The following is a 21,926-nucleotide window of genomic DNA, read 5'->3' as shown; positions in this document are numbered from 1 at the left end:
CAGTATACCTCTAAAATAATACAGCTGTGAAGTCATGCCTGTCAAAACATGTTTTGAGTGTTGTAACAGGAAGGAACTGGGATGGGGGAGCCTGGAGGTGACAATGTTACAGCACCTGCTACCTCACAGTGTGACAAGTCCCAGGTTCACTGGCCAGAGGAAATGTTTCAGAACAGAAAAGAGCAGCACTGGGCAGTGCTGATGTCAGCAGGAGAATAATTCAGTGTTATTTACATCAAGTTATCAGTCCCTTATTTTCCTTCTCTCTCTCTCTCAACTCCTTCCTCCTCCCACAGCTGTATGATAGTAATTATATCTTTTATTTGATCTAGTCTAAATCAGGACTGTCCTTGAGGACGATATTCTCCAAAGGAATATTTTTCCATAGGAAATACTCATTAGCTGTTTTTAGACTGCATTACTTACTGTGCATGTATTTGATTGCAGGGGAAGTGTGCAAGAGCTAAAGCTTTAAGTGTAGCAAGGCACTGTGTTTTAGTATAACTACTGAATTTAATTCCTGCAACAAAATAGGTCACTCTGGACATGGAATGAAGGTCTTCTATTCAGGTACTGAAGGACAGACATTAAAGTAAATATCTATGAGTAAAGGAAACATCCAAAAGGGCACAAGTAGGGGATAGGTTTATGAATCTTTCTGGTTTTCTTTTTTTCCCAGTACATAGTTTAAATTTTATAGTTAAAATTATTTGGCAATATATAGGTACAGATATTAGTAACAATCAAATTAATACTTGGGCATGGTAATACTTGTATTGTTCTTCTAGTAGCTTGGTCACTCGTGGCAAGTTAAGTTTCAAAACATTTTAATGAAGAGAAAGAGGAGCAATGTGTCAAGGGTTGGAGATGTGAAATACATTTAACGAAGTGAATGACTGGTGATACTTAGCTTTCTGTGTTCCCGATTCCCTTCCATATGGAGAATTCTGGTAATATATAGTGCCCTAAATAGATAGTTGTAGGACTGTCCTGTGGTCAGATTGGCGTTGGCCGAGAGCAACATTTCTACAGTTTTCACAGCACTGTCTAGTTGAGTGGCATGGGTGATACGTGATGGTAGGGAGAGGAACTTTTGTTTGGAGCAGTGAAATTATTTGTGCCGGCTCTAAATACTTGAAATTTGTCTTTGCTTCCTGATGACTTTTGCAATACAATGTCTTGCAAGAAACATTGTTCAGCAATTTTCATTTGTAGAAGAGCATTAAGCCATTTTGTAAACAGGTCACCAGTGCTGTAAGATGTCCAGGGCTATAGTTTTATAATGAAAGAGCATACTGGAGTTCCAAGGAAAGGTGTGTTTGAATCATAAGCTAATACACATAGCCACAGTAAACCACTTCCCAAACTTAACACTTAAAAAATTTTAACCTAAAATGGCTTTTCAGTCCCATGTAATATAAAATGTGTCTTTTCCTTTGCTGCTTATGTATCTGTTCTGCTTGAATTTTCTCTGTCAATGCTTTTAATAACTTGTTATGATAGTTTCACTTCCTGTTGAGTTGCCTTTTTCATGTGGTCCATCTAAAACTGCTGCAAACATGATGCTAGAAGTACTCATTTGCAGTAGGAACATTCAGTCTACCCCTCTGTAGCAGCAGTAGCTCATTTATTACCAAGGTTGCAAGCAGAATGTGCTGGCTATTTATATCCTTGTGTGCACACCCATCAGCCTCATTAACCATTAAATAGTCAAATGGCTGAAGACACCTTTGAGTTTCTGAATGTGGAATGTATAGTACGGGGAAACTATCCTTCATCTGGTTCTGCATTAGGGGCTTGCTTAACATGTCACTCTGCTTTTTATTCAGTTCAAGGTTTTACTGCCTGCCAGCTTACCAACTTACCAACTAATGGTCTTCTTGTTCTTTTGTACTGCTAACCACAAACTTATATTCCTGAAAGATCTTGCCATTTCCTGTATAGCTGTGTGATTTCAGCTCAAAAATGAGCACAAAAATGAGGTGGTATCCTTTATTACTACTTAGTCCACTTCATCTTTCTTACTGTCATTTGCCAATTTCCCATGTCACAGGCTGGGGTTTCTTTGGTCTGGTTTTCGAAAGAGGTGACGCTTGTGCAATGATGATATTAATTCATCCCAGTAATAACTTCTGAACTTGTTAACTATTCAGCAAAATTTCAAGAACATTGAAAGACTTTGAAGAGTTCCTGAAGTTATGTGAAAGACCTAAGTCATTTGCTAGAATAAAACCCATTTTCCTGCTGAGAGGAAGGTCCCACAATGAAGTCAACCCATACTAAACATTAAAGAATCCATAGAGGAATGTCAACTGAAGACAAGGATCTAGAGAAAGTTGGCATTTGTCTATTCTGCAGCTCATAGACAACTTCTTAGAACTGATGTAGGCTGGCCAGGGAAGTGGTTGAGTCACTGGAATAGTGCTGGGCTAACAATTGGAGTCAATGATCTTAAGGTTTTTTTCCAACCTAGATGATTCTGTGATTCTGAATAGTGGTGTGGGCATGAGATAAAAGATGGCTGTAGAATAACATTTTAAAAATCACTGTGATGATGAGTGGAGAAGAGCAAAAGGGAAAGGCGAGAGTCTCCGTATCTACTCTGTGTCAGTATTTTTGTGCCCCTCTTTGCTCTCCCCATCTCTTCCCACGCAGTTCCACCTGCACTGCTCTTTGTTCCCCTTGTCTCCAGCTGGCGACTTCCACCAGCCAAGAGAGCTGCTGGTTCAGCACTTCTCTGCATCTGCCAGGAAATAAATAAATAGTGGGAAGAGAAACGGAAGGGATGTATTCTAGCTCTTTTTGTCAGCTTTACTTAGGGCTTTTTTTTCAATTGTATGTCTTGCAAAAATGTATTACTGTGAGAAGATTTCCTTGAAACTAGAGCTGTGAATCCTGTCGCGTTCTTGGTTTCCTTAGTTCCCTGGCATTAAGAAAAATGCAAGTGCTTCAACATTGATGCGCTGGAGAGGGATTCTCATATATTCAGATAGTAAATAGGCTGCCACCATTGAGAGGTGTAATGGAGCCCCCTAAGGGCTTGCCAGGAGTTTTGTTCGGGGGCACTCCTTGTCCATGGAGTGCTTTGCAGGGTAACCTGCACCTGCAGCCCCCCTTTGATCCCTACACGGCTTTGGGAACTGTCTGCTTCTCTGTCCTATAAATTCCCTCTAACTCCCTGTGAAGCTGAAGACAATGTGCCCCAGCACTATTTTTGCTCCTTTTGTGACAGTTCTTTCTCCTAGAGTTTCCAGCCTTTGTGACTACCATCTGTCTGGGAGCTGGAGAGAACATTTCTATTCCTTTTTTTCCCTCATTTTTTTTAAATTGTTCTTAGGCCCAGGTTCCCTGTGACCCCAAGAGATGTCTCATGTTATATCAGGGATTCAAATGAACAGGTGGATTATCCATGGCTCAACAAGCAGGTGAGCCCTTCACACACAGTGGGCCAGCTCAGCATGTTGCATTTGATGGCTGCCTCTAAATTAAATACCCAAGTTCATTGCCATTTGCTCATTCCTCGTTGGGTTTTGTGAGGAGGCATTAATTTCTTCATCCATGTCTGACAAGTCTAGATTATTTAGCAGTGGTTTCCCTGCAGGAATTTTCACTGCCTGTGGTGAGGGAACTGCCCTGGTTTTGCTGGCCTGCAGGAGATTCTCCTGTGTGCTTAAGTCTCCTTTGCAGCATGATTGTCTTAATACAAAACATTTCTTTTGTGATGGATATATCTCATTAATTATGTTCGTATCTATTTCATTCTTAATTAAGAGAATTGTGTAACTTTCTGAAAGTATTTACAGGTTTTGTTTATTTATCTTTAAAAAAATGCAGTGGTTTTTATTATGAGTAAAAATGAATAATAGACCTCCCTTAATTTCTTACTATGTCTCTGTTGCCTGTTTTTTTGAACTTGGAAAGAACATATATCTTATTTTTAAACTTTCATTATAGAAATGTTTAAGTATAAACATTACGGGAAAATACTTTCTTGTGCAAAACCTGCAGAACTGTGTCCAGTGGAATTTAAAAATAGCAAACTTCACCATTCATTTCATAGCAAAAGCATTTTTGTGGATACTAAATCTTGGAAAAAATTATGTAATGTTATCTAATTATGACTCAAACTTTCCTTGACCATGTACCTTTTGACTTTGTACATGTGTTCTAGGTCTTGAGCTACACAAAATATTTGTGACATGGTTTGTTTGAAAGACTATTTGGAATGCAAAATAATTTCAAAGGATGTGAAATCCTATATGCTTCTGTTTAACCAACTTTCCCAATCTAGAGAGACCTTTGTGCATGTTCTGAAAATGCCAGGGATGAGCTTCCTTTGAGAAGCAGGATGTGATCAATGGGCTGTGCACATCTTCATCCCTGTAGCTCTGCTCAGCTAGGTCTGAACATCTCTCTGCTCTTTGCTTCATTACTGACTGCTGCTTTCAGAGCACGAAACTGGTAGGGAAGAACACCAGTGAATCTGGAGTGATCATGGATCTCTTTTAACATACAGAAGGAAGAGGGTTTCACCATTAGTAAGAGAGGCTGCCCAGTAAGATGGGACTTCGACTGTCATTTTTACTTTTCAAAGTGTGACGTGGAAAAAAAGAAAGGATAATCAGTAAAAGCATGTCTGAGGTTTTTATGGCTATTAATTGTCACTGAAAATGAGTGGTATTTCTGTAGTTTTTTAATGAAATGGCTATTGAGGTAGGGGCCAGTGGACGTGTCTTGTCTTGCAGTACTTAGGACTTGAGTTGCTGTCACTTGCTCTTGACCTTGTGCGCACTGCCTGTTCATGGGAAAAAGGCAAGTGACAGTGTGAGCACAGTGTAACACTTTTCATGGCCCAGTGGTAGCAGAAACATTAAGTGGTTCAGAAACAACCCGTGACACCTGATGGCTTTGTCAGCACAGAGAAGGGGCTGAGCTGCATCAGCGGTACTGATAAGACCTGTGAAAATCATGGTTTGGAAAATGCTTTTCTCCGGCACATGTGCCCTTCTTTCAAACCAAATGGACACTGAAGCTAATGGGCTATGATAAGTATTGGGCAAAGTATTCAGTGTGGTGTGATCACATCGGCCACATCTTTAAAGGAGGCTGAAAAAGGACCTCGGGCCATCCCTACATTCTCTCTCCTGTCCACAGCAAAATCCCATTTCTGTGTATTCAGCACTTTGTTAATCCCTGGTGCTAACTCTATAACTTTTATAGGTAATGTCCTCTACTGCTGCCTTGTCTTTAGCTTTAAGAAGGTTGGTTTTAAGCCTGATGTTTTTAGCCTGTCTATGGAGGATATAAAGAGTCGATTGTTCCTCTCTCTTTTCAAGCCAACTGTTACCCTCCTTTTAGCTTAGTGCTGCAGACTGACATTTATATGTTTGGACATTTCTGCAGCAAGTCTTGGAAAAATGGAAGTAGAGAAAGTTGTTTGTTTTTTGGTTTGTTGTTTTTGGGGTTTTTTTTGAGAATCTTGAGGTAGCATTGGCTAGTAAGACAGAAAACAGTGTAAATGGTCACACTGGATATAGGAATAAAGGCCATATGGGAGTAAATGTTCAGAGAAGTGGGAATTTCACTGTGGCTTTCCTCTGGGCTTTGAGTGAGGGCTCCCTTGTGCCTTAGCCACACCAGCATGTTTTCAAAGGCCCCTGGAGAGCTGTGGTGCCAGGAGAGGTCCTCCCTTTGGACCAGGTTGTGCCACCCATTTATAGGTCTGCTGTGTGCCTGGATAGTGCCACTGATCACAGCCCTCAAGACAGTTAAACTGCATCAACCAACTGCAGGATCTTTACTGTCCATCAGTGAATTGTGTGTGGGATTATCGCCTGCCCCCAAACGGTCTCCTTGACCCAACAGGCTAATCCATAAAGAATTCATGAAGATTTTGAGATTCATGAAAGGATCATAGTTTCCACCAAGACAGGCTTGAAGTTAGAGTTCCTGCAGATGCTCTGAAATGGTGAATTGTATTGCATGGTGTTTGCCTGTGTCTGTTTTTGCTTTGAATTCTAGTTTTAAAAACATGGTTTCTACTGCTAGTGACTTCCTCATATGGTCATGTACACTCTTTGCCCCTGAAATAATCTCGGTTGTGGACCAGAAAAGAAGAACCTCATATTGGAGCCCAGTGTTCAAAGGGCCCTTGGTTGGCAATACTGGCACCAAAATGAAAAAAACAAAACAAAAATTAAAACCCACACAAACCTCAGAAAAGTAGTCCCTCTGTAAGGGAATGAGTTCACAGTAAATGCCTTGTTGAGTAGGAAATATTTCTTATTAACTCCTTTAAAAACAAGCCATATATGAAGCTCATGGGGGCAAATAAGTTGCATGGTTGCCATGTTATATGTCTGTCAAGACTTAGAGAAAATCAGCAATTACTGTGAAAACAGTTCCATTACAGGAATGCTTAAGAAGGAGACTTAGAAAAAATATTAAACTCCTGAATTGTTTGTTTTGTTACCTTCCATTCTGCTCCTCTGGGACTTCTGTTCTGAAAGTTGCATTTGATGTGAACTTGTTCTGTGTGTTAGTTTTTTTATATGCTGCACTCTCACCTATGGGCTATGTTGTAGGTTTGGATCTAAGTGGACTGTAAATATCTGGCACAGGAATCAAAGTTGAATCGTTCACAAAGTTTTTGTAGAAAATCAGTTTCTGGTGGGGAGTGTCAAGATTTTTTAAGGCTAATGCTCTGTGGAAGTGTCTCCAGCTTTTTTTAGCAAGCTGGAAATAAAAATCTGGTTTTATTATGCAATCTGAATTAAATTTGTACTCTTGGTGTGCAATAAGTACAATTATATACCTCATTAAAATTTCATATTTAAAAGGACAAAAGATTTTGTATTCTTTCAGTTTGAGTTAATTCCTTTTGACATTGAAGTATGGTGCCAAAGACTTTCAGTGTTATGGGAATTATTATTATGAAAGCCGTTCTAAGGGCTTTAAAACAGTAAAAGCCTGGGTATGGTGCCCAAATATTGTGACATTAAAAAAAGGTGCATAATACAAATAAATTCTGTTATAAACTGTAGTTTAATTGGATCATTTTGCATGACTTGTTAATTGTGAACAAAACGTTTTCTGTATTTCTGAATCTGGAAGGATGAAACGTACAGGTAAGCAAACAGATTTCTAAAAGGACATGACTATTTTAAGAAGTCAGAGTCATCTTTCTGAAAAATAATTTTTTTAATTGCTGTTCTCAAACTGTATTATTTATGTGGCATTTTGCATGCTTTTTGCTGCTTAATGGAACATTTGCAATTGTCACAATTTTTTTGTGATTCTTTGCGTAGGAAGGTCCAAATTATCAGTAGATTTGTGTATTTCTCACTGTTTATTTGAGAGAAAAAGGCAACACAGTTTGCTGTCATTTATCAGAATTAAAATCAGCCTGGTTTTGTACGTACCTCAAAATCACCAGCATCTACAGGCATAAAGTTCCTCAAAGCTGTATTTTATCTGTCAGTGTTAAATACCTCCTTTGTGCTAGTAAGGTACGTACAGTGCTCAGATTCAGAATTATAAGTGCCATCAGTCCCAAACATGATTTTGAAATTGTAGTGAGTTAATGCAGTGTATCTGCTGTACCTATTGAGAAAAGGCTTTTATTTTATTTGTTTTCCCTCAAATATGTTAGGAATTTGTACTCACCAGAAATCTTTTTGAGTATTAGGAAATTTACATTTTTTTAATTGTTTAATGGACAGTGCTGCCTTTAATTTCTTGTCATTAGTTAGGGCAGGCCAGTTGTTTTAGTTCAGAACTAATGTCATGGCACAGATTATTTTAAAAATCATTTTATGCTGATGTATTATTTTTCATAAAATCTAAGAGTCCTAGATAGTGTTGCAAAACATGTATACACTGATTAGTTTTCAGAGGAAAACGTGCTTGTGGATTAAAGTGTTGATCTTTTTTTCCACTTGAAACAATTGTTTCTAGAGGTTGAATATGCTCTGTGCATATGCTTTAGAACAACTTAAAAAGTTGGTATGGCTCAGGAGTTGTAGAAAGACAAAATTGTTCACACTTGTGAACAACTGTGATGGGAAGCAGGTCACCAGTGGAGATGCTTTTTTTGATTAGTTGGTGGATGGGTCAATGGGAGAGCAGAGGTAAAACTGACATTTTTCCCCTTCCCCTGTGCAAGCCCCAGCAACTTGTAAGCACCACCCCCCCATAAAAACCCCAAACAAAACAACCAACCAAACAATATCTTGCATCACCTCTTCTTTCCTCCTGTCAGCCTACCCTCAAACCCAATGATGAAATGCAATCTAGATCTGTTTTAAGTATTCACACACGGAAAAACCACTCCTGGTTTTTTGACTGAAGACACAGTTTCAACAGCGGAATAAAACTAAGCCACAGTTGAAAAATTACAAATGAAGAAATGTAGCAATAATGTCTTTTATTCAAATGTTTTCCTGTTCCATTTAGACTTGCTTTCACTAAACTGTCAGTAATAAGAACACGTGAAATTTAATTTCGTACTGTAAAATAAAACTTGAGACATTCCAAGTTGATGGGACTTTCTGTAGTAGCAGTCTTACTGGGCAGCAGCTTAGGAGGTAGAGCATTATTTGTTAGGTAGGACTGGAGTGAAGGGGAGTGTTGGGAATAGGACTTTGCTTGTTATGTGGCTTCTCATGCCTAACAAAGTGGTTGTTGTAAGTCTGCTAAGCCAACAGATTCCTGTGCAAAAGCACTGAGGGAATTAAAAGCTTAAACTCTGAGGAGTTTAAATGGTTTAGTCAAGGAAAATAGGGGAAAGAGTATATATTTATTAAGTACTAATGCTTTTGCTTGTTCTCAGGCTTCAAACTAACAAGCAGTTAAGAAACTTGGGAGTGTTCAACCTGTGAGTTTTCCTAGTGAATTCACATGGGGCTGTTTCAATGTGAATCTGAGAGAGAGAAATTTAGAAGAAAAGAATGTCTAGCTCAGTCATTCAAAGAGTATGTGCTTACTAAAATGTAAATTATTAAGTCTTCTGTGGTTTTGCTTTTTTTTTTTTTTAAAAGCTGATGCACTTTGGCCCCTTTTGTGAACATGTGGGATTTAACTGCATGATAAACTATTTGCTCTGCAAGACTCCTGTTTCATTTAGTGCAGAAATTGTGCAAAGTGTAAGACGGAGGGTTAGGAGAAGGAAGAGAGGCTGCTGCCTTTAAGACATGAATTGGCATGCAGCGCAAGCTTGGGTTTTGGTATTTAGCTTTCATTTACTTTAAGCAATAATTTGCCTAGAGACTTTTGCCTAAATATAAAACTTCCCAGCGTTAAAGAACAAGAAAGAAAATAGAGCAATTGAAAGGAAAAATGATTGCTAACTAGTTCATTTACTGTCCTGGTGCATAGGCTTAATTTTCAATACTGAAGCAAAGTAATGCTAAAAATGAACAGATATTTTGAAAAGCTGCACGTGACAAGCTTTTACAAATAATTTTTATTCTGATATGTAGTAATATGTACAGATGTCTTTTTGTTTTTCTAGATTAACTCCAGAAAGTCTTGTAAAAGTCATAAAAGCCTTGCAGCTAACATTCTTGAATACTTTGCCTGCTGTGTTTTGTCCTAATAATGGAGGTGTATTAAAATAAGCATGTTGTTAATTGTTGCATTAAGACCAAAGAAATGAGAAACTCTGAATAATTTTGCATTTCAAGTATGTTGTGAGCTCCTCTTGCACAGACCACTGTGCCAACAGCGGAAGGTATTTCAGCAACAGCCATGAGTGGAATTGGTACACAGTTGCTCTTTCCCAGTGCATCTCCCCTGAGCTCCTTTTTCTCGAATGATGGAACAATGCAAAATAATTGCTTAATATAGTAATTATTAGAGCAGATTGTAAATAGTGTGTATGCAGCACAACAGGCTTTATGAAGACAAGCAAGAGTTGTCTTCCTAAGGCAAATGCAGATTTATTGCCCTGTTTTTGGGTTATTACCCAAACATGGGAGATGCTTGGTTTCTGAATTGTCCCATGTGATTGCAGAAAAATTTTTTTACAGGCTTAGGGATAAGTCCTAGCTCATGTACTTTGTGTCAATCGCAAATAGATATGAGCATAGCTGGTTTTGATCCAGGTTTCATTTGATACAGAATTTGCAAAATTCTGTTATTTCTGTGTCAAATGAAACCTGGATCACAAATAGCTATGCTCATATCATTATAAAATCACCAAGACTAGATTGAACCTTTCCTTTTTGCTTTGCAGAAACAGTACGTTTCCTGCAGTTAGTGCCTTTGGAGATCCAAAATCAGCATGCAACATGGGTCAGAGATCACTCTCCATTTTACCCATCTCTTCAGACTCAAATCAGCGTCTTTTCTCTGCCCAATGTTTTAATTTCTTCCTTATTAATTTGCTATTTTGAGCCATAAATGTTTGTTTAAAGTTGTACCAAGAATTGAGAAATTAAACAGATTTGCATACCTATTGCAAATCTCAGCCATTGAGTTGCTCCCTTCAGCTATGCAAGAGTGTGAGTTCTCTGGTGCAGTGCAGCAGATGCCCTGTGTGGAGAAGGGCTGATGTCCAGAGCAATTTTTGACAGTCTCTTCCAAGTGCAAGTTATGCCATCATTATCTTTATTGGATGACAGGAGCAAAAAGTTGGGCAGAAATGACTTGGCAGTGATGTGTGATGGATCGTGCACCATCTCTGAGAGCTGAGAAATAGGCTGTGCCATTAGTGACTTTTTTTTTCCAGAGTGAACCAGTCTCAGCTGTTTCACACAAATTACCACTGACCTGGTGGTTAGAAAATCCTTTCACAGAATTTCATTCCTGACTTACCCCTTTGTCAGTGAATTATGCCCATTTCAATTGAGTGCAATGCTCCTAATAACATGTCAATTAATTTTAAACTGCACAAATCTTCACTCTGCTATCAAGACTTGGAAAACAAGTCTTCATCAAGTTGCTCCCTTTGGGGCTTTGGAAAAGACATAATTTAAAACACTTTTGGTCTCCTTTTTTAATGTACAGAATTTAATTTTTGGACATGCTTAAAAAAAGTTTGCTGGATAGTTGGCTGAATCTTAAAACTCATGTTGCTCCAATTTAATTCTGGACATTAATCTCTTTGTGTAGTGCTGGGGAAGATTTTGCAAGAGAGTTGGGGTTCTTAAATGAGGTATGAGTTATTTTTGTATATTGTGACATTTGGATCTTACAGTTGTTTTAAGCAATTAAAAATTAGGGAGGAAAGACTAATGGAAACAAGCATAAAGGTGTTGCTGAACTGAATGTTTAAGCACTCATCTACATTGCACTGACCAGAGAGAAAAAAATCTGGTGATATAAATGTTAGACAAAAATGCATACAAAAAGCTTTATTCTTATATTTCTTTACTGGAACCAGGACCCACTGAAAACAGATCCAGAGGGATTAACTTGAGTTTTGTTGTGTAGAAAAATCTTGCTATGAACTTTGTATGGGAGAGGCCTTCCTGCTTTGATCCATGTGCCAGGCTTTCTGCAGTGAAATCCAGAAACCTGCAGATGATAACTTTGCTGCTGTATTTTTTTGGCCTGCTCTGCTATGTATCAGTCACAAGTGGGTTTGGGTCACTCTATTGTGTGGGGTCTGGGAATGTTTCCTAGGTGCATGCTCTGGGAGTTCCTTCAATGTGCTTGCAGTTGGTGGTGCTACTGCTGCTTGTGGTCAAAGAAGCTTGGCAAAATGAGTAAAATCCTGATGATAGCTGAAAGGGGAGTTTCGATTACTGCCTCTGCGAGTGACCGGAGTGACTTTGTCTGAACCATCTCTGCCTGTGGCTTTTAGTTTCCCAGACTACCTCATTATTTGGGTAAAATTCTGCATATTAGAACTCCAACAGCAGAAACTCATGTTTATGCAGAAGCTTCAAAAGATTCAGAGTTTCCTCACAGGCCTTGTACTGCAGTTAGGCAAGCTGTTACTAAAATGTAAAAGGGTAAACGTTGGATGTTGTTCTATAATCTTTCTACATCTAATTTGGATGAGACGGGTGATTGGGTGCATCAGGGCTGCAGTGGTGACTGGAGTGCATCCCATCAAGCACGCACTGAGAATTAAAGGCTGTTTGTCTTCCAAAATAAGTAGAGAAATGTTTTTGCATGGATATGTAAAGGTAATAGTAATTGTCATGAGGTTTGCTGTCGGTCACTCTTGGTATGCTTTCAGCTGTGAAAACGCCTACAAATGGAACAGATCGTAAAGTTATCCTGGCATAGCATCTGAGAGTGAAACTCCTGAGGTATTTCCTTGTAGTTGCAAAGAAATGTGGAAATAATAAGGCAGCTGTTGTAGAGGCAGCAGGAGCATACTGTGGTACCATCTGTAGGCAGACCTGTAGACCTCTCAGTAGTGAAGTTAAAACAGCTTTGTTTTCTGAGGTTCACCCCTAGCAATGCAGTTACTGGGACAGTAACTGAGAGGAAAGATTTGACTGTAAAAGGTACATGTTTTGAGTAGCCTTGGCTTGAGTTTAACAATGAAAGTGTCAGAAGAAATTTCTGATAGCAGTTTATTTTCATATATTATGTGCCTTTCTGCCCATTTTCCTTGTTGTACTTTACTTCAGGGTTTATCTAGTAGTTGTTTCCATTGTTTTTCCTTAGGTGCTAAAAGGGCCTCTGAATTTGAGAAGATATTTTGATTGCCTATTCATAAAACATAATAGGAGATGTTATCTCCTTGCTGCTAAAAGCTTCTCACTTTTTCAACTGTTTTCAAGTTACTCTTTGCACCTTAGGTGAGTTTGGCAATCTTCTTTATGAGCGATGGAGCAATATTTCACAAACTGTTATTTATACTGAAGCTTTTTGTGATGATATTTTAACATGAGAACAAAACAGAATTGTATTGCTGAGCTTCCTAAGTTAACTCATTTACTGAAGAGTAAATCGCAACAAAGAATTGATGTTTGCTTCTTCAAATGGTAAGGTAAACCCTGTCTAACAACACTTCATGCTGTGTCAAAGTGAAGTGGAATTTTCTGTAACACATTTGTTTTGTATGAGTAATACCCAAACTGAATTTTGACTTCAACCAAAAAAAAAAAAAAGAAAAGACATCAAGCCAAGCAATGGGGATTTTTTTTCCCTTTGGAAAAATCTATGATTTCTCAGTGGTGCACTCTTAAGAGACTGAAATTTGACAAAGGTAGGATAAGGATTCTTTGTACGAATAACAAAATTGCGAGATTCAGTTACATGGTTTTGTGCAGTCTTGAAGTGTCTCAAGTTATAATTGGCTTCATGCTCTATTATAATATGTCAGTGTTTTCAGGTTTTTTTTTTAAAAAAACCCTCAAGGTCTGTCTTCTAATTCATATCTGAACTGCAGCAATGGAGGGACCATTTTTCCTTTTATAAAAAGTCTCAGATCACATAAACCTTTCCTACAAAGGTTTGATTTTTTTTTAAGATTGAGTTTCAAGTTACATTTAATTTCAGTTTTGCATATATATATATACACACACAGCATTTTGAATAAATTTTACAAAATAAGCATTTTGAAGTACATTGGAGTGCATGATAAATGTCATTCTAAAAAATGAACTCAAGCTTATAAATGAGTGCTGTATTTAAAGTCAGTGAAAATGTACTCTCAAGATCAAAATATGTTAATGGATATGCTGCTTATGTAAAGTATTCCTTGAAATAATTAACAACTTGGTTGCTGAAGTGGTCTAAAATGCCAGAAACACAAGGATATACACTTCCTCTGTTAAAAATAGTGTTGTCCTTTAATGTTCCTGTGATCATCCTGTATTTTCATTCCCAAAGGATGCTGGTGCAGCTCCTGTGCAAAACATGGCATTTCCACTTGAGTTAAAAAGGAACTCCCCATTCACTCTCACTACTAGTAAGGTTTAGATACTATTTTCAGTTCAGCCTCCAGAAAATGAAAGTTTTAGGAACAGATGGGTATTTCAACTGGCCCAGTGCCAGCCCTGTCCAAATTCCAGTGTAGATAGTTCTTTCCTGCCTCCATCAAGGTCCTTTTACTATGTCAGTTGCTTGTGGGTAATAGGGTTCGGGATAATGTCTCTGCTGAGTGGGCAAGAGTTGGAGGGTCCGTGTTCTCTTCTCTCATGTTCTGGAGCTTTACTGTGTTGTACCCCTAGGTCTTTGAAGGGAAGAGGTGAGCAGTAAAATGAACAAAAATCTTTGGATGACTAGTGCCTTTGAAGAACCATATTTGCAATGTTTAAACTGTATAGTGTTAACTATCTGTAGGATGGGCTTTATGAAACTCATGTGCAAGAGAATGAAATGCTCTTGGCAGAGACATGCATCAGAAGAAATTTGGATAACCTCTGGGCAAACTTCGTGCAATCTACTTGTTAGGATGTGATGGTGTGATAGCTCTGTACTTACCATTTTACTTCAGACATTGTGCTTACTCTCATACTTCCACAATAAGATTTGAAAAGCAGATAAAGCATCCATAACAATTCTGTGTACTTTGCAGATTTCTGTGGGTTTTCAGGTTTTAATAGTGATTTTTGGCAAGGCTGTGCATGCAGCATTTAAGAGAGTGACCTGCTGAATATGTGCTTTGCCATATCCAGATGCTGAGGAACTGATTACCTACAAAGAATGTGAAGCAGTTCGGTGAATAAGTGGACTCATACTTTTATGAAAAATCTGTACTGCTTGTTGGTATCCTTATGCCAAGTTCTTAAAAATGGAGTAACCTGTTTTCAGACTTGCAATATTTGTGTTTCAAGCTTAACTAAAATTTCACTCACACTCCTACACACATTTATTGACACATGCTGTATTTATCGACCTTTTTAATATGAATTTGATACAGACTAGTGCATATGAAACACAGAACAATTTTAGGTGGATGAATGCTGTTCTTGGAGCATTCGTTTTCTAAATAGTGAGAAGAAAAAGGCAAGGAGGTTTTGAAAATAATTTGCTTCATCTCTTTCACCCCTGCAGGCTTTTCACATACTCCTAAAAGCATGTGTTTGGTGAATGTGGTGCTTTTTCTTTCAAAGGGAAGACAGGTTGAAGTATCAGCAAATGTATAAAACAACCTCTGACCTAATGCTGTAGGCACTGCTATTGTGAAAATTATTTACTTAGTGTGATGTCTGGCAGATACTTCTCAGGAATGGAGGTTCTTAAACTCCCCAGTAAGACTGACATGAGATGAAAATGTCCACCTTTTCCACATCACATGCAGGTAAATGATTGAGTCATCTTTGCATATTAAAGGTAAAAGGTTGAACATGGGAGATGGCATTTCTTGCAGGTATATTTCAGTGGTTGTAAATATTAGCATGCATCAGCAACCTTTATTCCCTGGCAGACTTTTTCTTACCAACACTCCTTAATAATTGAAATCTTTTGATTATCAATGCTGACTCGTGTGTCTTGGTAGCTGCACAATTCAGATCAATATTTTTGTGATGTGCAGTATGCTGGCATTACTAATCTTCCTACTTGAAGAGGAGTACTGCGTGATTCATGTGCTTGAGTTTCCATAGGCATCTGCACCTCACTGTTACAGAGGAGAGAGGACTGGACAGACCCTTGCACTGACCAAGTGTGACTGCCTTGCTCCTGCCCTGCTCACAAGGCTCTTTACTGATTGAAAACAACTCTGTTTCAGGTTGGGGCTTTTTTAACCTCTGCTCGGGAGTCAACTTCTAGTACATAAAATACTTCTACTGTTAAGCTTCAGTATAAGACTTAGAGTTGTTTGAAACCGGTTTTAGTGTTTGTTTCGTGCAGTTCAGTTGGAGGCTGCGCACGTGTGTGCACACAAACAGGCACTGAGTTGTAAGCCTTGCAGTTCTCGATGTTGGCATAAAAATGTTCTGCTTGGAGCTGATGGAAAAGTGTTACCCTGTTCCTGAAGTGAAGTGCTTTCCTCAGAGATGTGCAAAGGTGCGATGGCACACGGAATGGAGCACTGGTGCAGGCAGATGTGAGTGGTTTTGAGTTGTGTTGGGAGCAGGGAGTTTAAGGAAACCCTGATGGTTTTTGCCTGACTGATGGGGTAGCTCTCTGTTGCTTTTACCACTCTGTTAAGTGAAGTTGATAAGCTTTGGCAATTTAGTAATAGCTTACTTTGCAGCATGTGTTCTTGAATGTCAAGTGATTATTGTGCAGAGCTTAAACCATGTCTTTTAAAAGACAAGATGACAGAGTAAAATAAATAGTTACATAAATAGCACTTATATGAAGGAAAGGTAAGGAATGTAATCCATAGCAGAGTCTCTTCCTATGTACAGCTGGGTATGTAACAGCTCCAATATATTCCTTTACCTTTTGCCTTCCCAGGCATTAATCCTCCTGGATCCAGGATGTGTTGTTTCGTACTTCGCTGAAAATAATAAAGAAATAGATATATAGCCCTGGGCTCCAAATAGTTTTACAAATGTCTGAACAATGATCTGTTCAGAGAGAAATACCTGTTTAAGAATGTAGCAAAACTTGTCCGTAACAAGCAGATCAAAGAGTCTGTAAACGCAAATAAAAAAAAAAAAGGGTAAAGTGGGTCAGATGCATGACACAATTTTGAGATAAGCTGTTGATAAGCCACTGCTGCAAATATTTGTCTCTGAAACAATGTTATAAGCTGGTGGTTGACCCAGAAGGGAGCCTGAGGTCACTCTGTGGTTGAGGTCTGAGTGGTGGCGTCACAGCTGGCTGTCCTCCGCAGAGCGCTGGGTGAGGCGTGCATGGGCCAACGGCAGAAGGTTTTCAACATGTTCCTTAAAAGTCAGAGGCAGTTGATGAACTGGAAAATATTTCTACCTCATTATAGGTTGAGCAAGGACGAGTGAACAAACTGCGCTTTCTGGGGCTAGGGTGAGATGGAAAATGCAGTGAGAAAACTGACTTGTGCTCAGTTTACGTGATTCGGTTTACGTGTGTTCTCACAGGGTCTCACAACCCACACTGAGATAGGAGCACCTTTGAGCTAGGTTTGCCCACAAATGACAAGCAGTGACCATCCATGTGGCAGGTAGCAACAAGGTGGCAGAGAACAGACAAAAACTGTGTACCAGCTTCATACAGAGGATGCCACAGCAGCGTTAATGGCTAAATGGAAAAGCAAAAATCCCAGGTGTACCTTCACCTCACAGCTAAAAACCTTTCCCTCGAGGCTGCAGGATGACAGTCTCAACCTGTCCATAGGATTATGGTAACATTATTTCTGATTTTACTCCTTTTTCTACTTATGGAAAACAGACTTCAGTTCTAGGCTTATACTCCAGTCCCAAAGTTTAGCTCTTGCAATCTGAATTAGACCTGCCCAGCGTGTTTGCAAGGTCAGTGCTCTTGGAGAATGCAGTGGAAACTTGTTTGGAGAGAACTGGAGAGAGCTGGAACAATTTCAGTTTGTGCTGGGAAAAGCTGCTTCATGTGGAATGTCTTCAAGGAGCAATTATAAAAATAACACTTACTGTCAGCCAGAGAAGTGAGTGGATAAAATTACAAAAAACTGGTTTGTATTCCAGTACCTGAAGATGTAAAGCTTTTCTATTACAAGTTTACATGGAGAACAGTAGTTTGAGACAGCTACCCTTCTGTGATTTATGAATTGGAAATCTGGTGGTTTGTTTTTTTTTTTTTTTACAATGATAGAAAAACTTCTGACCTGTCAGAAGGTGGAAAGGCATCTAGATCTTGCTCTTTCTCTCCTTCTTATGTGGATGCTTGATAGGGAAGGTGGCGTGATTCATGTACAGAACCTGTGCGTTAAGGCTACCTGCTGAAATCCCATTGAAATGAGAGTTGCTGTTCCAGGACTGACTGAGGAAGTCAAGGCTGCTTACAGTAGCCTCACAATCACAAGCCTTGGCTCTCATCCTCCACCTTCTTCAACCACCCTGACATCTGCTGGGAAGACAGCACAGTTGGGCACATGCAGTCCAGGAGATTCCTGCAGAGCACTGGTGATAACTTTTTGATACAGGTGGTGGAGGAGAGGTGTACTGCTGGCCCTTGTACTAATAAACAAAGAAGGACTGATTTGGGATGTGAAGGTTGGGGACAGCCTTGGCTGCAGTGACTGTGTGATGGTGGAGTTCAGGATCCTGTGTGGAAGAAGCAGTACAATAAGTAGGATCCCAGCCCTGGATTTCAGGAGAACAAACGTTGGCTTCTTCAAGGACCTACTTGGAGGAATCCCATGGGTTGGAGCACTGGAAGGTAGGCGGTGGGTCCAAGTGGTTAACGTTCAAGCATCACTTCTCCAAAGATGACTAGGAAACTGGAGCATCTATTAGGAGGAAAGGTTGAGTGAGCTGGGCCTGTTTACCTTGGAGAAGAGAAGATGGGAAGAGGACTTTATCCATATATGTAAGTATCTGAAGGGTGGTGTTAAGAGGATGGACCCAGGCTTCTCAATGGTGCCCAGTAACAGGACAACAGGCACAAACTGAAACAGAGTTCTATCGGAATATCAGGAAAAACTTCTTTACTGTGAGGATGACAGAGAATTGGAACATCTCCTTCTCTGGAGATATTTGAAACCCACCTGGGCACAATCCTGTGAAACCTGCTCTAGGTGAAGCTGTAGCAAGGAGATGAGACTAGATGATCTTCAGAGGTCACTTCCAACCCCAACCATTCTGTGATTGTGTGATTTTGGATCAATTCTGTTTATCATCCTGAGGTTAGATTTGGCAAGCAACATCTGTAACCTGCCACCATGAAAAATTATTTCCAATACTTTTTTTCAATTATTTCCAAATACTTCCTTCAATATTTGGCTGCAACTAGAGGATTGCAATTTTCTGCTGAAGACTTTAAGGAAAAATTGCAGTATATATTGACCATCAGTAATTCTGTATCAAAATCCCTTGAAGTATCAAGGTGTGCAAGTTGTTTTGATTTATATGTGTGTCTGTTTAGCAGTGCATGAGCGGAAAATACCAGTTCTTTCCTTGCTAGCTTGCTGTAAAGTATGCAATCCAAACTGATAACAGGAAAGGATTTAAATTAAAAATTTCTATATCACATTCATATGCAATGCCCTTAATTTGGATGGATCGTGGAGATTCCTATTAGTATGTTGCACAAACTAACCTAATTTAAGAATTACATATCACTAAATGTAATCTGCCCATCAAAAAGCTATGAGCACTGACCCTGTGAAAGGTAAAACCAGGAAACAAAAAAATAGTGCAGTGTTCAGTTTAAGCTGCTGTGGAAATTTGAGCAGGCAGCATGTTCTGAAGAATTACTTTTAGATAAATGCTAATCTGCCACCAGCCTCTGTGGTTGCTGGAGAGAAGCTCCTCTTTGCAGCTCTGAGCAAAGTCCTGCTCCAGATAGTATAAAATGCTGTCTGGAAGGAACCCAAGACCGTCTCTTTTAACTGTACAGGGCACCTGATGAGAGTAAATGCCTATACCTGCAATTAATCTATATAAATACCTACAATTAATTGTGTAATAAATTTGACTACTCTGTCAGCTTCCTTTTTTGCTCTGGACCCTTAGCAAAGAGCTCAGAATCTGGCTGCACGAATAACAGAGATGCTTATATCTACAAAATCTCTGTTATATCTACAATATCTCCTGTTGTTATCATCAAAAAGCAAAATTACGGAGAGGCAGTTTCAGGCTGGTTGACTATAAGTGTGCTTAAGAAACAACACTGTATTTTTGAGGGGTGTTATGGCCTTGGTAAAAATTTTTAATGTTCTTATTCAGAATAAAATGTTCATGTTTCCATATGAGGAGCAAGCAGAGCATTTACAGCATTCAACAACCTTAATATTTCAAAGTACAGAAAGTACAAGGAAAATTAACTCTCTGTATCTGATACATGGAAAATATATAATAAATAAATAAATATGGAAAATTAACGCTCTTTAGGAAGATAGTAGCATCTGGAATCCCTGTCTGAAAATCCCAGTTGCTCAGTATTGCCTTTTTCCAGCAGCCAGCAAGAGGAAGCGCAGATCACGGTAATGCTGTTGCTCCGTGTCAGTAAGTGTAGGCAGAGCAGGAAGCGTAGCCATGGCAGGAAAAGAGCCCGAGAGGAGAAAAATCCCTATAGGGTACACACTGGTACACCCATGGATTTTGTGTGCCATTTCTGCACCACGGAAGGTGCCATCCCAGGCACTGTCACGCAGGAGGGGAGCAACCACACCCTCAACAGGAGGACCTGAGTGCCAGTGAGTGCCCAGCTTTTGCCAACTACCTTATTCAGCACTGGCCTTTGTTTAATAAATGCCTCCCATAACAGACCAGAGCTGTGTATCCAGGTTGAATTTCAACTTAGTTGTGTCCCTTGTCCATCTGCTTTGCCCCAGGTTGTTGAATAAGCCAGTGGCTTCCCCCATACCTGCCACAGCAGCGTTGTCCCCAGAGCTGTTGGGATCTTTTGTGCCTGGACTGTTGTACCCGTGAGGGGCAGTGTCAGCTGTAGCTGCTGTGCATATTCCGTGTCCAGGGTTAAGTCCAGTCATCTGTGCTCCACACTGCTGCATCAGGCAGATCCAGGGCTGCTGTTCGGGAAGGAACTGTGCAGCAGTAGGTGGTGTGGGCAGCAGGACTGAGCGAATTGGAAGCGTCCAGGGACAAGGGAAAGAAATCTGCTTTGGAGCTCAGAAAGGGTATCGGTGCTCTGCCCAGACCTCCCAAACCAGGGAAGGTGCTATGAAGGTGCTGTTGTGACAGCACACCCATGCTCTAGGCAGGCAGCCAGGTGCTGCTCCCACAGCACCATGGGCATCCACCTGTGGTGTCAGTTCCTACCATGGGACCCTGGTAAGGTCCGTGAACATCTGCTGTTGGGGGACTTGCTGATGCAGCAGGACCAACCCTACAGCGGACAGTGCTACTCCCTATGCTGGTGGGGAGCACTCTGCAATGCTGGGGTCTTTATGGTGCTTTCTGTGCTATCCACTGAGGTGATGCAACGTGCTGGGCTCCTTCCTGTGCCCTGGGTGGAGTGCAGCTCTCTTCCAAGAAATTCCACTCCACCTTTTCCTCCCGGGCATGCTTCCATTTTTAATTACGTTTCAGCACCATGCATTTAGGGTGCATCCCAGGTACCTTGCATTCCCACCAGAAAATAAAAGAAGCAAGGCCAGTGATAGAGGGAAGAGTGGGATTAAAAAAAGGCCAGAGTGACTAAAGAAAGAAAATAAGTAGAGGAAAGAGAATGGCAAATGCTGCTGGTTAATTGGATCTGACCTTATACAGGAGACTCAATCTCCCTTTTCATCTAACAATAAGAGAAAAAACTGCTTGATGCATCTTGTGATCGAGTCTGAAACTTGCAGGAAGAGAAGGTAGCCAGAGCTCATTCAGTTAAAGCAGAGACCACATCCAGGGAAGAAAGAGTTTGCTTGAAGACAGTTTTCTTTGATTAGTAAGCATTACTATTCCAAAACATTTGGTTTTTTTCAGTAATTGTTTCACCTGACTTTTGCCAATGTGTGTATGTGTGTGTGTATATATATATACACACATATAGAAATAAATCAGAAAAAAATAGACTTCATTTGTGCTATTTACTTATATACAATATGGGGCTACTTTCTCTCATGCTGTTGTAGCTTGGGAGCATTTCTGAGAGAGCAGCACTTGCCCATGGAGAACCGTGACAGTTCTGCTGTCGTGCATGCAGGCTGCACCTTGCCAGCCAGGAGACATTGCTAATCAAGGTGTATATGCAGGAAAACAGTTCGAGCCTTCCCTTTATGTCTGGGGCAAATGGCGTTTTGTGTTAACCTCAGTGCCCGTCTGAGATTTGTTTGTAAACATCTCTTGAGCTCCAGGCATGGGAGAACTGGTGCCTGTGCTTTAAACCTGCTGATAGCGGTTGTTTGTTTAGCTGTTGTCTGAGTGTTGTGAACACAGAACTGCTTGCTCATAGAGGTGGCTGAGTGAAGCAAATAGTGAAGTATACATAGAAGTTAAACTTCA

The 21,926-nt window shown here is 39.9% G+C and overlaps 1 protein-coding gene and 1 long non-coding RNA gene across 5 annotated transcripts in view; one reads left to right on the top strand and one right to left on the bottom strand.

Annotated features, from left to right (window-relative positions):
- REPS2 (RALBP1 associated Eps domain containing 2) overlaps window positions 1-21,926 on the top strand; it is a 94,895-nt gene that overhangs the window by 11,247 nt on the left and 61,722 nt on the right. Inside the window, exon 1 of one of the 4 annotated variants that reach the window (XM_027638208.1) lies at window positions 20,149-20,167. The exons of the other annotated variants lie outside the window; for them this stretch is intronic. The gene's annotated coding sequence lies outside the window, so the exon portion shown is untranslated. Of the gene's footprint in view, window positions 1-20,148; window positions 20,168-21,926 lie in introns of those variants that run through there. 4 annotated transcript variants of the gene reach the window in all.
- LOC113944764 lies at window positions 17,981-20,375 on the bottom strand. The gene is made up of 3 exons (XR_003526784.1): window positions 20,338-20,375; window positions 18,157-18,259; window positions 17,981-18,074 (listed from the first exon to the last, which is right to left on the bottom strand). It is a non-coding gene; the product is annotated as an uncharacterized LOC113944764 (long non-coding RNA).

Source organism: Corapipo altera, unplaced genomic scaffold, assembly GCF_003945725.1.
Source record: "Corapipo altera isolate COAL_440 unplaced genomic scaffold, ASM394572v1 0, whole genome shotgun sequence".
NCBI lineage: Eukaryota > Metazoa > Chordata > Aves > Passeriformes > Pipridae > Corapipo > Corapipo altera.
The sequence above is the reverse complement of the archived record's forward strand: the minus strand, read 5'-3'. Positions and strand labels throughout refer to the sequence as shown.